Genomic DNA, 14473 nt, shown 5'->3' on the forward strand with positions numbered 1-14473 from the left:
CTACATAAATGTTTTAGTTTGAATTTATGATCTTTTTTGGGATGGGAGTAGGTCCCTCTCAAATTTTACAGAGAAATCAATTGTAAGACAACACTTTTCCAGATATAATTCTGTCTAATTGTTAAATGATCTAAAATACCTTAATCTCTAGCTAGTTCTGTCAGTGCTGTCAGTGTTAGAAATGTTTACCCCTTTCAGCATCAGAGTGAACAGCTTCAGAACTGTTTTCAGAACTGGTGATGTTCACTGAATTTGTACTTAGATTTTAGGCTTTTATGGTGGCTGCTTATTGTATATTACCCCTAAAGGGCTCTGTATGTAAGTTATTTATTTATTGCAAACACAGGTATTAGCCTGGGTTTACCTGGAGAGGGAACATTCACTGTCTACTGGTACCTTTAAAACATTTCAGGATCCGTGGGCTCCACAGGGGCTAAGGTGCATTACTCCCCCCTGCAATGATATTTAGATATTACTCTTAGATATCCCTTTTTGATGTTACAATGTGCCTAATTTTGCAGTTTTTGTTTGTAGCTGGATTCTGCCCTGGCTTAGGAGGGGTGTAGGTGGGGAGAGGGAATGGAGGGCTGGGATGTGGGGGTTTCTTCTGAACAGGAAAAGGGTTCAGAAGTTGAAGGAGGAAACTGGTGCTTGTGCTAAACTAGATTTATAATAAAACTGCTGATATTAAGCTGTTATTAGGTTTGATTTATTCTTTCTAACATGCCAGAGCTCTATGATATGAAATTGTTGTTTAAGTGACATCGTTTGTCTTGATTCTTCTTTCTTCAATTGCCTTTTATACAATAGTAAATAAAAACTGAAGTAAACTCTCATCAGAAACCCTTTAACATTCTTACTTCAACTCAATGTTTTGCAGCTTTTTTTTTACTATATCTATTAGCTCCTTGAAGGGGAACAGTTCACAAGGAGATCTCAATCCTTTTACTAATTCTCATTTCAGCACAAGTCTCTTCTCTTATCTGCAAGAGTCAAAATTATACAGCAAAATCCCAACACAGAATATTTCAATTAAATCTGCAATTTAATTAATATGTTTGTTAATCTGACACAGATACTTTAACTCAATAATTTCCACACTTTCATATCTCCATACACCTGGAAATATGAACTCCTCTCAGTTATAAACACAAGGGATAAAACATATCTTGAGATCTCAAGCCACAAAGAAAATTTGGTTCCATATAGAACAACATTCAGCAAACATGTGAAACAAATAGTTCAGTGACTGCAGGCACTTGCAAAACTCAAATAGAAACATTGTGTCACCTCACAAATATAAGAACACACCTGAAATTGCCTTCCAGGCACTTCCTTTCAGTCTCAGGTGTTATCTTGATGCCTCAATGTTCCTTGTTGTAGATGTGAGGGACACAGCAATGTTTTACAATCATGATCAGAAACTCCAGACAAAAGTACACAGTTGATATCTGAAAGCTTGCCTCCTTCATCTGAGCTGTCACTAGTGTCAGAGTCACAGGGTCATATAGCATTGGGACAGGCCTTTTGCCTAACCTGTCCATGTCGACCAGGTTTCTGAAACTGAACTGGTCCCATTTGCTTGCATTTGGCTCATATTCCTCTAAATCTAATCCATGTACTGCCCAAATGTCTTTCAAATATTGTAATTGTGCCCACCTCTACCACTTCCTATGTCAGCTCCTTCCATATACGAACCTCACTGGCTATTCCATACAGACTTTTTAAAATAATAGTACATTAGCCACCCTTCAGTGTTCTGGCACTTTACACATGGCTGTTGGTGTTATGAATATCTAACAGCCCTACAATTTCTTCCCAAGTTTGCCACAATGTCCTGGGATATTCTTGATCGGGACCTCGGGACTTACTTATCTCTATGTGTTTTATGACCTCCAGCACCTCCGTTTTGGTAATGTGGACTTGTTTCAAGAGATCACTATTTTCCTGAATTCCCCAGCTTTTATGTCTCTCACCATGATAAATACACTTGAGAAGTATTTGTTTCATATCCCACCCATCTCACGTAGATGGCCTCGTTGATCTTTAAGGGGCTCTATTGTCTCCTGATTTTTCCTTAACCTATTTTTAGAAGCTCTTTCCATTCTCCTTTATTCTTTCATTCAACATTATCTCATGTCTCCTTTCTGCCCTCCTGATTTCCCCGTACTCCTATACACCCTATACTCCTCAAGGGATTCACACGATCCCAGCCATCTGTACTCAACAAATACCTCCTTCTCCTTGACCAGGGTCTAATTATCTCTATTCACTCAGTATCCCCTACTCGTGCCAGCTTTGCCCTTCACACGAACAGGAACATACTGGTCCTGAACTCTCCTAATTTCACATTGTAAAACCTCCCAATTTCCAGATATCCATTTACCTGCAAACAACCTCCCTAATCAACTTCTGAACCATTAAAATTGGCCTTGCCTCAATTTAGAACTGTGACTTGTGGACCAGACCTATCTTTTTATTTAATTATTTTAAAACCAATAGAATTATGGTCACTGATCCCAAAGTGCTCCCCCACTAAGACCTGAATCATTTGCCCTGTCTTATTTCTCAAGGTTAAAAATCACACAACATCAGGTTATCATCCAACAGGTTTATTTGGAAGTACTAGCTTTCGGGGCACCGCTCATTCATCAGGATCATAAGACACAAAATTTGTAGCAAAAGATCACAGTGTCATGCATGCAACTGACATGAAAATACTAAACAAACCTAAATTGCTGTTAAATCTTTCATTATTTTCATTCATTTACTAATATGGTTTTCATTCATTAATATGTAAATTCCAGAACTTCTCTCAAATTACATTTTTGAGATAACTTAAGGTGTTATATTTTTAAAAATGACATCTCAGCTCAATGAATTAAAGGTGTAAAGTTAGAATCTGTCAGTATCCCAATCCTGAGTCAGACTGATTCTATTTTCAAAGTAGGAATTCATAAAATGTTACATGGATTGACTGCCTGCATTGATGCCTGCAGATTGTGCTCCTTGAGCAAAATAAAATGCATCTGCAATTACAATTCTGAAAATGCAAATTCACCCCATATGTGTGTGTGTATATGTGGGGGGAAAGAGAGAGAGAGTGAAAGTGTGCAGATGTGTGGGAGAGAGTGTGAGAGTGAGCATATGAGTGTGTGAGAGTGAGGGTGGGTATTTGCACCTCTCGGGGGGTGACTGTGTGTGTCTGAGAGAGAACAGGTGTATGAGAGAAGGTTTGCGTGAGTGTGTGAGTATACAAGAGTGTGTGTGTATGTGTGAGAGTGTATGTGTGAGAGTGTATAGTGCAGTGTGGTCACCTGTTGTGTGACATGAACCCAATGTCCAGGTTGAGGCCATCAGCATGGGTACTGAGCTTGGCAATTAGTCTCTGCTCGACTACTCTGCGTTGTTGCATATCCTAAAGTCCGCCTTGGAGGATGGTCAGCCAAAGATCCAAAGCCGAATATCCTTGAGCACTGAAGTGTTCTCCGACTAACGATCATTGCGCAGTGTCCATTTATCCGTTGGGATACAGACAGACTTTGACCTCATGAATGCATTGTCTGAGCTAAGATGTGACCTTTTTTTAATAAAACCCTCAGTTATAGTGAGAATGTGATTTGAAAGAAGTTCTGGGATTTACATATTAATGAACCAAAACCTGCAACCCATTCTAAAAGATGAAAGGCTTAATGACAATCTCGGTTTGTTCAATATGACGCATCAGTTGCATCCATGACACAGTGGTATTTTTGCTATAAATTATGTGTCTTATGATCCTGCTCCACAGCTAGCTGATGAAGGAGCAGTGCCCTGAAAGCTGGTGATTCCAAGTAAACCTGTTGGACGATATCCTGGTGTTGTGTGATTTTTAACTTTGTCCACCCCAGTCTAACACTGGCACCTCCACACCATTATTTCTCAAGAAGAGATCGAATTTGCTCCTTCTGTATTGGGCCATCGAGATAATGATTTCCTGAACACACTTGACAAATTTCTTTAGGGGGCAGTGTTATGTTTGGAAACTTAAAGTCCTCTAATATTGGAACCCTATTATTCTTCCACTTATCTGTGATCTACCAATATATTTGCTTCTCAATTTGCCGCTGACATTAGAGAGCTGATTAGTAGAATCCTCTAAAATACTGGTTGTCCCTAACACGTCATCTGCAAAATTTCACTTCTATTCCAAAAGCCTCATTTCCAACAGAGAATGATCAATTCATGGGAAATTGCTGTTAAAGTTGTTGCATTACGGTGACTTTGTCCCTTATCACTAATCTCTGTCACCTCCATGGCTTTAACCATTGGAGAGAATCATATTATTACTTTGTTTATATTTTATCTCATCTTCTTATGTTATCTGGTGAGATGAAGTAATATAGTCCCTTCTCCTCCCCGTACTTGCATGATCTCGAGTTCCGCTTTCTCAGCACTAACCTTTTCGGATCCCTCTGTCTGCATTCTCAAACATTTTTGATCTGTAGTTTCTAAACCGCGTGGACTTTCACACAAGGGACACGACCTACACTCCGATCTGTTTTTAGCTTGGTCTATTTTAAATTCAGATTGGATCTGCTCTGTTGGACCTTAGATCTAGCCTGACATGAAAACAATTATTTCAAGTGAAAGAATACTCAGAAGGTCATCAATTTCACCTTCAGGGCGGGCTCGGCAGCAACCGTCCTCTGATACGAAGATTGCAATGGGAATTTCCAGACTCTTGACAGTCGCCCCACTGTCCTCTGGCCTTTATTTGCATTGACTGACCAGACGGGGATCTATAGAGTATTGAAATGGCCTTTATTATTTGATAGAGTAAGGGTTTGCAAAGTATCAAAAATGGTATGCTGGAGACCAAAACAGAGTATTCTCGCATTCAGTTTCAAGACATGTAATTCTTCAGAACTGCACAGTTATCTAAATCCAATCATTAACATTGATTAGATTTCTATCATACATTGAAAATAAGTACAGGTAACCAATCATTACATAGACATGCCAAAATAATTCTATTAAAGGATGAGTGTGAAAGCATGTGCATATTACCAGGTCTCATTGCGCAATAGGCTACAAGTTTTTCTTATGTTTGACTTGCGTATATCAATCATCCTTCCGTGACTGATATCCCTGGTGTTTTAATGACTTCCTTCAAGGCTCAAAGATTCATTAACTGAACAAGATTTTTGTACAGTTGTGAGTATTATCCACGACTATTCCTTTGCTATCTTGTAGACAAATTTGCTCAGAGTCATTGAATCATACAGTATGGAAACAGACCCTTTGGTCCAACTTGTCCATGCTGACCAGATATCCTAAATAGATCTAGTCCTATTTTCCTCAATTTGGCCCATATTCCTCTAAATCCTTCCAACTCACATATGCTTCAAAATGCAAATGTTGTAATTATGGTCATCTTTACCATGTCCTCTGGCAGCTCTTTCCACACACACAAAGCCCTCTGTATGAAAATGTTGCCTCTCAGGTTTAAATCTTTTAAAGCTTGCCCCTCTCACCTTAACCCTATGCTCCCGAGGTTTGGACTCCCTTCTCCTGAGAAAAAGACCTTGGCTATTCACCTCATCTATGCATTTCATGATTTTCCAAACCTCTATATTGTCACCCCTCAGCCTCTGATGCTCCAGGGAAAATGGCCCAGCCGATTCAACCTCTCCCTACAGCTCAATCCCACTAGTCCCGGCAACATCAGTGTAAACCTTTTCTGCACAACCTGTTTGTAATAGCAGGGCACCCAGAATTACACGCAATATTCTGAAAGATATCTCACTAATGTCTCGACCAGGTGTAACATAACCTTCCAAAAGTTATACTCGATGCTCTGACCAACGAGGTTAAGTGTGTCTAATGCCTTCTTCAGCACTCTGCCTAACTGTGATGCCACTTTCAATGGATTATATACCTGCATCCCGAGCTCTCTCTGTTCAGCAACGTTTCTCAGGGCCCAATCATTAACTACAGAAGCCCTGTCCTAGTTTGTCTTACCAAATGGGCACCTCACATTTCATTAAATTATACTCCATCTGCCACTCTTCAGCTCATTGGCCCAAGATCTCATTGTACTCTCAAATAACCTTTTTTAATATCCACTATACCAGTAATTTTGGTATCATTTGCAAGCTTACTAACCATGCCTCATATATGAATCATTTAAATCAATGACAGAAAGCAGTGGACCCAGCACTGATCCTTGTGGCACAACAATGGTTTGTGGGACACTCTCAGAGTTGTCAACAGAATTATTACAAAAACACTTAGAAGGCTTCACATTAGAGTTTTGATTTTAGTTTCGAAGTCCTCAAATAAAATTGTGTATAACAGCTGATCTGACACAGTCAAATAAGAGAATGATGTGCTGAAGGAGGATCACTGGACGTGAAATGTTAACTCTGATTTTCTTCCACAGATGCTACCGGACCTGCTGAAAATTTCCAACAGATTCTGTTTTTGTTGCTGTTGAAGAGAATAGAGTGGCCTCTTTCAAAATGAAATGATAGAAAATCAAGGAGAGGAACTCAGGTCAGCAACTTATCCAAACTTCAGTCTGCAGGCTGCTGCTCTACTTACAGCAGAACCTTCTGGGTACAAACCTTCCAGGCACAGATTGGTCTTTGCAGCAATGTACAAACCCAGTGGACTCTTAATAAACACCCCAGATGATAAATATACTCATTTTCACAGTGAAGGGAAAGACAGAGCTATTCTATGGAAATGGGTTCCCATTAAACTAGGTGAGGATCAGTAGGGTGACAAATTATGCAACCAAGATTGTCTTTCTCTCAAGGGTTTTAATATAAGGTATGACAGGAGGCAGATTTAGAAATCTAGAGAGTGAATTAGCCAGCAAAATCAATGCTTATGAAACTCCTGCTAGGTATCCTGATATGCTGACGAGTTATCCCAAAAAATAGTTATGGATTCACACATAGAGTTATAAAGTCATAGAGATGCACAGCACAGAAACAGACCCTTCGGTCCAACTCGTCCATGCCGACCAGATATCCTAACTTAATCTAGTCCCATTGCCAGCACTAGGTCTGTAGCCCACTAAACTCTTCCTATTCATATATCCATCCAGATGCCTTTTAAATGCTCTAATTGTACTAGCCTCCACCGGGAGCTCATTCCAAGCATGCGCCACCCTCTCATGAAAACGTTGCCCCTGAGGTCCCTTTTACATTTTTCACCCTCACCGTAAACCTATGCCCTCTAGTTCTGGACTCCCCACTTCAGGAAAAGACCTTGACTATTTACCCTATCCATGCCTCTCATGATGTATATAAACCTCTATAAGGTCCAGGGAAAATAGCTCCAGCCTATTCTGCCTCTCCCTATAGCTCAAATTCACCAACACTGGCAACATCTTTATAAATCTTTTCTGAATCCTTTCAAGTTTCACAACATCCTTCCAATAGGAGGGATACCAGAATTGCACACAATATTCCAAATTTGGCCTAACCAATGTCCTGTATAGCCGCAACATGACCTCTAACACCTGTACTCGATGCTCTGACCAATAAAGGAAAGCATACCGAATGCGTTCTTCACTATCTTATCTATCTGAGACTCCACTTTCAAGGAACTATGAACCTGCACGCCAAGGTCTCTTTGTTCTGCAACACTCCCCAGTACGTCACCGTTAAGTGCATAAGTCCTACTCTGATTTGCCTTACTAAAATGCACCTCACATTTATCTAAATTAAACTCCATCTACCACTCCTTAGCCTGTTGGCCTATCTGATCAAGATCGCACTGTACTCTGAGGTAACCTTCTTCGCCGTCCACTGCACCTCCAATTTTGGTGTCAGCTGCAAACTTACTAACTATGCCTCCTATATTTGCATCCAAATAATTTATATAAATGACGAAAAACAGTGGACGCAGCATCAATCCTGTGGCACACCACTGGCTACAGGCCTCCAGTCTGAAAGGCAATACTCTACCTCCACCTCTGTCTTCTACCTTCAAGCCAGTTCTGTATCCAAATGGCTAGTTCTTCCTGTAATCCATGTGATTTAACCTTGGTGACCAGTCTACCATGAGAAACCTTGTCGAACACTTTACTGAAGTCCATATAGATCACGTCCAGCGTTCTGCCTGCATCAATTTTCTTCATAGACGTTTACAATGTGGAAACAGAACTTTCAGCTCAACTTCTCCATGCCAACCAGTTTTCACAATGTTTAAAAACGTTGCGAACCTACTATGTAACTACATGTCTAGGAAGATTCTAAATCCTCTAATTAATCAATTTCAGAAGCAACTTGAAGAGCCAACCAGAATGGTTATTATTTTCCTCATGATAAAACCAACTAAAACCCAACTGGTTCCATCAGAAAATATCTTTTTACATTGTAAACCTAAGTTCTTCAGTTACTGTAATTGAGAGACTGACATCAGTTAGTTTGTTAAGTAATTAAGTTCTTTTCCATGGCAAACTTCAAAGCAATTCAGACAGACAGATTTATTTCCCTACTGGAAGAGCAAGTGTAGAGACACTGCAATTCACAAATGTCAGGTAAAAGGGACCACAAATTCCTGATGATTTCAGAAAACAACTCCAGCAGAAATTTACTTCTCTAAGTGGGCATTCTTACTAGCAGTTACATTATTTATAACCATAAAATATGTAGGGAGGGGGATGCAGGGCAATGATTGTGAACGAGTTACGGAAGCATTTAAAATGAATCCCGCATCTCAAAACTGAAAATAAAAATATACACAGAGGTAAAATATATTGTGACCTGATAAAAGAATAGCTATTTGGGTTAAAACCAACCAAGGCATTCCTTACTCAGTTGTGGATCTGTCTGTGGTGTTTAAGAAAACAAAGAGTTGTATTGATATAGAACCTTAACAACTACAAGATTACTCAAAGCATTTACAGAAAATGAAATTTGTTTTTGAAAGTGCAGTTGTTGTTACAGTTTCAGAAATTGGCAGCCATTTAAACACACAGCAATTTCCCATAAAGCAAACAATGCCATAATGACTAGATAAACTGTTTTTTTCTGATATGGTACAAGGATAAATATTGGTCAGAAAACTATACAATATCTCCTGCTCTTCTGTGAAATGGTGCCATGGGAGTTTTTTTTAAACTAAAGATTTCAGCTGAATCATAAAAACCAGGGGCAGAAGTAAGTCATACGGTCTTTGAGCCAACTCTGCCATTCAATATGATAGTGGCTAATCGTCCAACTCAGTACCATCTTTCTGCTTTCAGAAGACTAGAAGATTATTTTAGCCCAGAAAACTAAGTCTAACTTCCATTTGAAGCATTTTAAATCATTTTCTGTGGCAGAGAATTCCACAGGCTCACCACTCTCTGGGTGAAGACATTTCTCATTTTAGTCCTAAATGGTCTATCTGTATCCTCAGACTGTGACCCCTGATTCTGGACTCCCTGGTCATCAGGCACATCCTTCCTGCATTTACCCTGTCTTGTTGGAATCTCATTGGTTCCTATGATATCACTCCTCTTTCTTTTAAATACAATTAATATAATCCTAACTGATCTGAGCACATCAGTTCTGTTATCCCAGGAATCTGTTTTTGCTGACCTTCCTCCATAGTCAGAACATCCTTCCTCAGATAAGGAGACCAAAACTGCAAACACTCTTCTAGGTGTGGTCTCACCAAGGCCTTGTACAACTGCAGCAAGCAGCTCTGCTCCTGTACTTGAATCCTCTTGCTGTGAAGGTAAACATTTGATTTGCCTTCTTCATTTCCACCTCCTCTACTTGCATGCTTAGTTTCAGTGACTGATGTACAAAGACACCCAGGTTTTGTTGTACCTCCCCCTTTCCCAATTTATCCCCATACAGATATTAATCTGCCCTCCTGGTTTTGCTACCAAAGTGGATAACCTCTCATTCTGCCATGCATTTGCCTTACTCAGTCATCTTGTCCAAATCACACTGAAGTGTCTCTACATCCGCGACACAGTTCACCTTCCCTGCCACCTTTGTGTTATCTGCAGCTTGGAGATATTACATGTAGTTCCAATATCCAAGTCATAATGTATATTTTGTAAATTGCTTGGATCCAAGCACTGTTTGCTGCAGTACTCCACTAGTCACTGCCTGTCACTCAGAAACAGGCCTTTTGTTTTGCAATCCTTGTTTCCTGTCTGCCAACCAGTTCTTAGATTAGATTAGATTACTTACAGTGTGGAAACAGGCCCTTCGGCCCAACAAGTCCACACCTACCCGCCGAAGCATAACCCACCCATTCCCCTACATTTACCCCTTTACCTAACACTACGGGCAATTTAGCATAGCCAATTCACCTGACGTGCACATCTTTGGACTGTGGGAGGAAACCGGAGCACCCGGAGGGGGGCTCACGCAAACACGGGGAGAATGTGCAAACTCCACACAGTCAGTCGCCTGAGTCGGGAATTGAACCTGGGTCTCTGGCGCTGTGAGGCAGCAGTGCTAACCACTGTGCCACCGTGCCGCCCATGTAGTACACTACACCCATTTGTACATGCTTTAATTTTACATGCTAATCTCCTATGTAGAACGTTGTGAAGCATGATTTCCTTTCATAAATCCACGCTGGCTCTGTCCAATCCCGTCACTGTTTTCCTCTGCTAGTAAATCTTTTGAGTAGACGCGAGCATTTCTCCTACTACCAATATCAGTTTAACTAGACTATAATATCCTGTTTTCTATCTTCTTTAAATAGTGAGGTGATATTAGCTATCCTCAAATCCAGAGGAAGAGTTCAAGAGCCCATAGAAGTTTCACCTGCTTACTGTTGATGCTCTGTTGCTTAATTATCAACAACTCAATAGTTTTGGCATGGCCTTACAGGCCTGTTATTCCTGTGAGCAGCTGGTCTACTGTCTTTCATCCTCTCTGGCATGTTTTTTTCTCACTGGGCAGATTTCCTTTTGCACCTGGACTCGGATTGTTCTATGGAGTTTATCCTTCCATGTTTGGATCATCTATATGGCTGGAGCATTTACAACTGATGAAACAGCATTAACTGATTAAAAAGGCGAGGTGAACATCAGAAACAGGAATATGAAGGGCTTTTGCCCGAAACGTCGATTTTGCTGTTGCTCCTCGGATGCTGCCTGAACTGCTGTGCTCTTCCAGCATTTGGCCCCTGAGCCTACTTCGTCATTCAATGGGATCATGGCTCATTCCTCACGTCCATGTTCCTGTGTTTTATCCGTAATCCTTAATTCACACGTAGAATTGGAGCTTCCTATCTTTTGAGGCCTCGTGATGTCAACAACCTTCTTTCAACATTACACAAGTCCCCAAGTATGAGGGCCTCATGTTTCACGTATGCTGAGGCCATTGAGGTTTACTACCACCAGTAGTATTTTGTGATTCACAGTCTTAGAATAGGATACATTTGATCTTTATAATCAGCAGAGGGTTCGAATACAGTGATTGGCTGTCAGGGTGAAGATTTACATCACCACTATGAAGCAATGCTTCTGTTGCTGACAGTACCTTTTTGGCTTCTAATTTGATTAGATTAGATTACTTACTGTGTAGAAACAGGCCCTTTGGGCTAACAAGTCCACACCGACCCTACCAAGAGTAACCCACCCAGGCCCATTCCCCTACATTTACCCCTTCACCTAATACTACGGGCAATTTTAGCATGGCCAATTCACTTAACCTGCACATTTTTGGACTGTGGGAGGAAACCGGAGCATCCGGAGAAAACACACGCAGACTCGGGGAGAATGTGCAAACTCCCCACAGACAGTTGTCTGAGGCGGGAATCGAACCCGGGTCTCTGGCACTGTGAGGCAGCAGTGCTAACCACTGTGCCACCATGCTGCCCACGGTGTGAGGGCAGTCCATGGACCAGGAAAGAAGTGCCACAGATAACTGGATTTAACTTAATATAAAGTAATCTCCCAAGGTTTGATTTAAAGAGGTAAACCTGAACAAGAGAGCTCAAAGTCTTAGTTTGCTCCTTTGGCAGCTTCCCCTTACACCCACACCCAGTCCAGAAGAAGGGTTACACCCGAAACGTTGACTTCTTCACTTCCTGATGCTGCCTGGCTTGCTGCGTTCATCCAGCTTCCTGCTTGTCTACCTCTTGCTCCATGTGGCAGGCCTGGGCCTGTTCCAGTTCCCCTGGGTCAGCATGTGTGCAGAGATGGGCTCCAGCTGCAGCTCCTGGAAACAGCGAAAAGGGACACTGCGGAGCATCTGTGAGGCAGAGAGTAATGTCATAGCACATAGAGAGATGTGGTCACACTGCAGGCTCATACTCTGCAGGCAGGAAGGGAATGGGGGGTCACCAGGCAGAGCAAGAGAAATAGGCAGACAGTTCAGGAATCTCCTGTTGCCATTCCCCTGTAAAACCAATAATGTTTTGGATAGTGTTGAGGGGAGTGACCTCTCAGAGGAAAGCAGCAGCAGCCAAACTCTTACACCACGGTTGGTTCTGCTGCAGAGGAGAGTGGTATAATGTGTGCCAGGGCAGTCGTAATGGGGGAGTAAATTCTAAGGTGAATAGACATGTATTTCTGTGGCCACAAACAAAACTCCAGGATGGTATGCTGCCTCCCTGGTGCTATGGTAAGGAAGTCTCAAAGCGGGTATTGGATATTCTGGTCGGGGAGGGTGAACAGCCAGTGGTCATGATAGACATCGGTACAAATGACATAAGTTAAAAAAGAGAAGAGGACTTAACAGCAGAATATAGGAAGCAAGGAAACAAGTTAGGAAAACGGCTTACTACTAGTGCAACGTGCTAGTCAGACGAAATGACAGGATATATGGGAGCAGTACATATTGGGCAGGTTACACCTCCGCATGATTGGCACTGATGTCCTATGGGATTGTTTGCAAGAGCAGTTGAACTAATATGCCAGGGGCATGGGAACCAGTTTAGAGAAGGAGGAAGCAAGGAGAAAAACAAAAGGTAGAAAAGGGAATAAAACAGTGAAAGGCTGAGAAACCAAGAACAGAATTCACCCAGGACTATTCAGAAAAATATTGGGAGCAAGACAATCATTGTTGAAAAGACAAGCTTAAAGGCTTTGTCTCTTAATGTGTAGACCATTTGTAATAAAGTGGATGAACTAATCATGCAGATAGATGTAACTAGGGGCAATAATTGGGATTATGGAGATAGGGCTGCAGGGTGACCAGGGATGGGAATTTAATCTTCTAGGATATTCAGTATTCAGGAAGGACAGGCAAAAAAGAGAAGGTGGTGGAGTGGTATTGCTGGTTAAAGAGAGAAATTAATACAAAAATGAAAGAGGATATTAGCTCTGCCAATGTGGAGTCTGTATGGGTAGATTTGAGAAATACCAAGGGGCAAAAAACATTAGTGGGTGTCATATAGAGACCCCCAAACTGCAGTGATGATGTTGGGAATGGCATTGAACAGAAAATTAGAGATGTGTTGATAAGGGAATATCAGTGATTATGGGTGATTTTAATCCACACACAGATTGAGCAAATGAAATTAACCACAAAGCCATAGAGAAGGAATTCCTGAAGTGAGGATGGGATGGTTTTCTTCACCAATATGTGGAAAAACCAGCTAGAGAGCAGGCCATCTTAGACTGGGTACTGTGTAATGAGAAGGGAATCATTGCCAATTTAGATGTGCGAGACCCCTTGGGGATGAGCAACCACAACATGACAGAATTTTTTATCAATATGGAGAGGGAGGTAGTTGATTTGGAGACGAGGGTGCTGAATCATAATAAAGGAAACTATGAAGATGTGAAGTGTGAGTTGGCCTTGATAGATTGGGGAGAGTTCCCTCCAGGGATGACAGTGAATAAGCAATGGCACACATTCAAGGAATGCATGGGGGAACTGCAACAACTGTTTATTCCTGTCTGGCCCAAAAGCAAAGTGTGTAACAGGGCACATCCATGGCTTACAAAGGAAATTAGAGATGGTATCTGTTCCAAGGAAGAAGCATACAGAATGGCCAAGAAAAATAATAGATCGGAGGAATGAGATCAGTTTAGAATTCAGTAAAGAAGGACCAAGGGATTGATTAAGAAGGGGAAAAATACATTGTGAAAGTAAATTTGCAGGGAACATAAAAACTGACACTAAGTGTTTCTACAGGTACGTGAAGAGAAAGAGATTGGTGAAGACAAATGTAGGTCCCTTACAGACAGAAATGGGGGAACGTTTCAGAGAACACCTCTGGGACACCTGCACCAACCAACCCAACCGCCCCGTGGCTGAACACTTTAACTCCCCCTCCCACTCCGCCAAGGACATGCAGGTCCTTGGCCACCTCCATTGCCAGACCATGGCAACACGATGCCTGGAGGAGGAGCGCCTCATCTTCCGCCTAGGAACCCTCCAACCACAAGGGATGAATGCAGATTTCTCCATCATTCTCATTTCCCCTCCCCCCACCTTATCTCAGTCCCAACCCTCGGACTCAGCGCCACCTTCTTGACCTGTAATCTTCTTCCTGTCCTCTCCGCCCCCAC

Source organism: Chiloscyllium plagiosum, unplaced genomic scaffold, assembly GCF_037043375.1.
Source record: "Chiloscyllium plagiosum isolate Xiang-an unplaced genomic scaffold, Cpla_swu_hap1 HiC_scaffold_15, whole genome shotgun sequence".
Taxonomy (NCBI): domain Eukaryota; kingdom Metazoa; phylum Chordata; class Chondrichthyes; order Orectolobiformes; family Hemiscylliidae; genus Chiloscyllium; species Chiloscyllium plagiosum.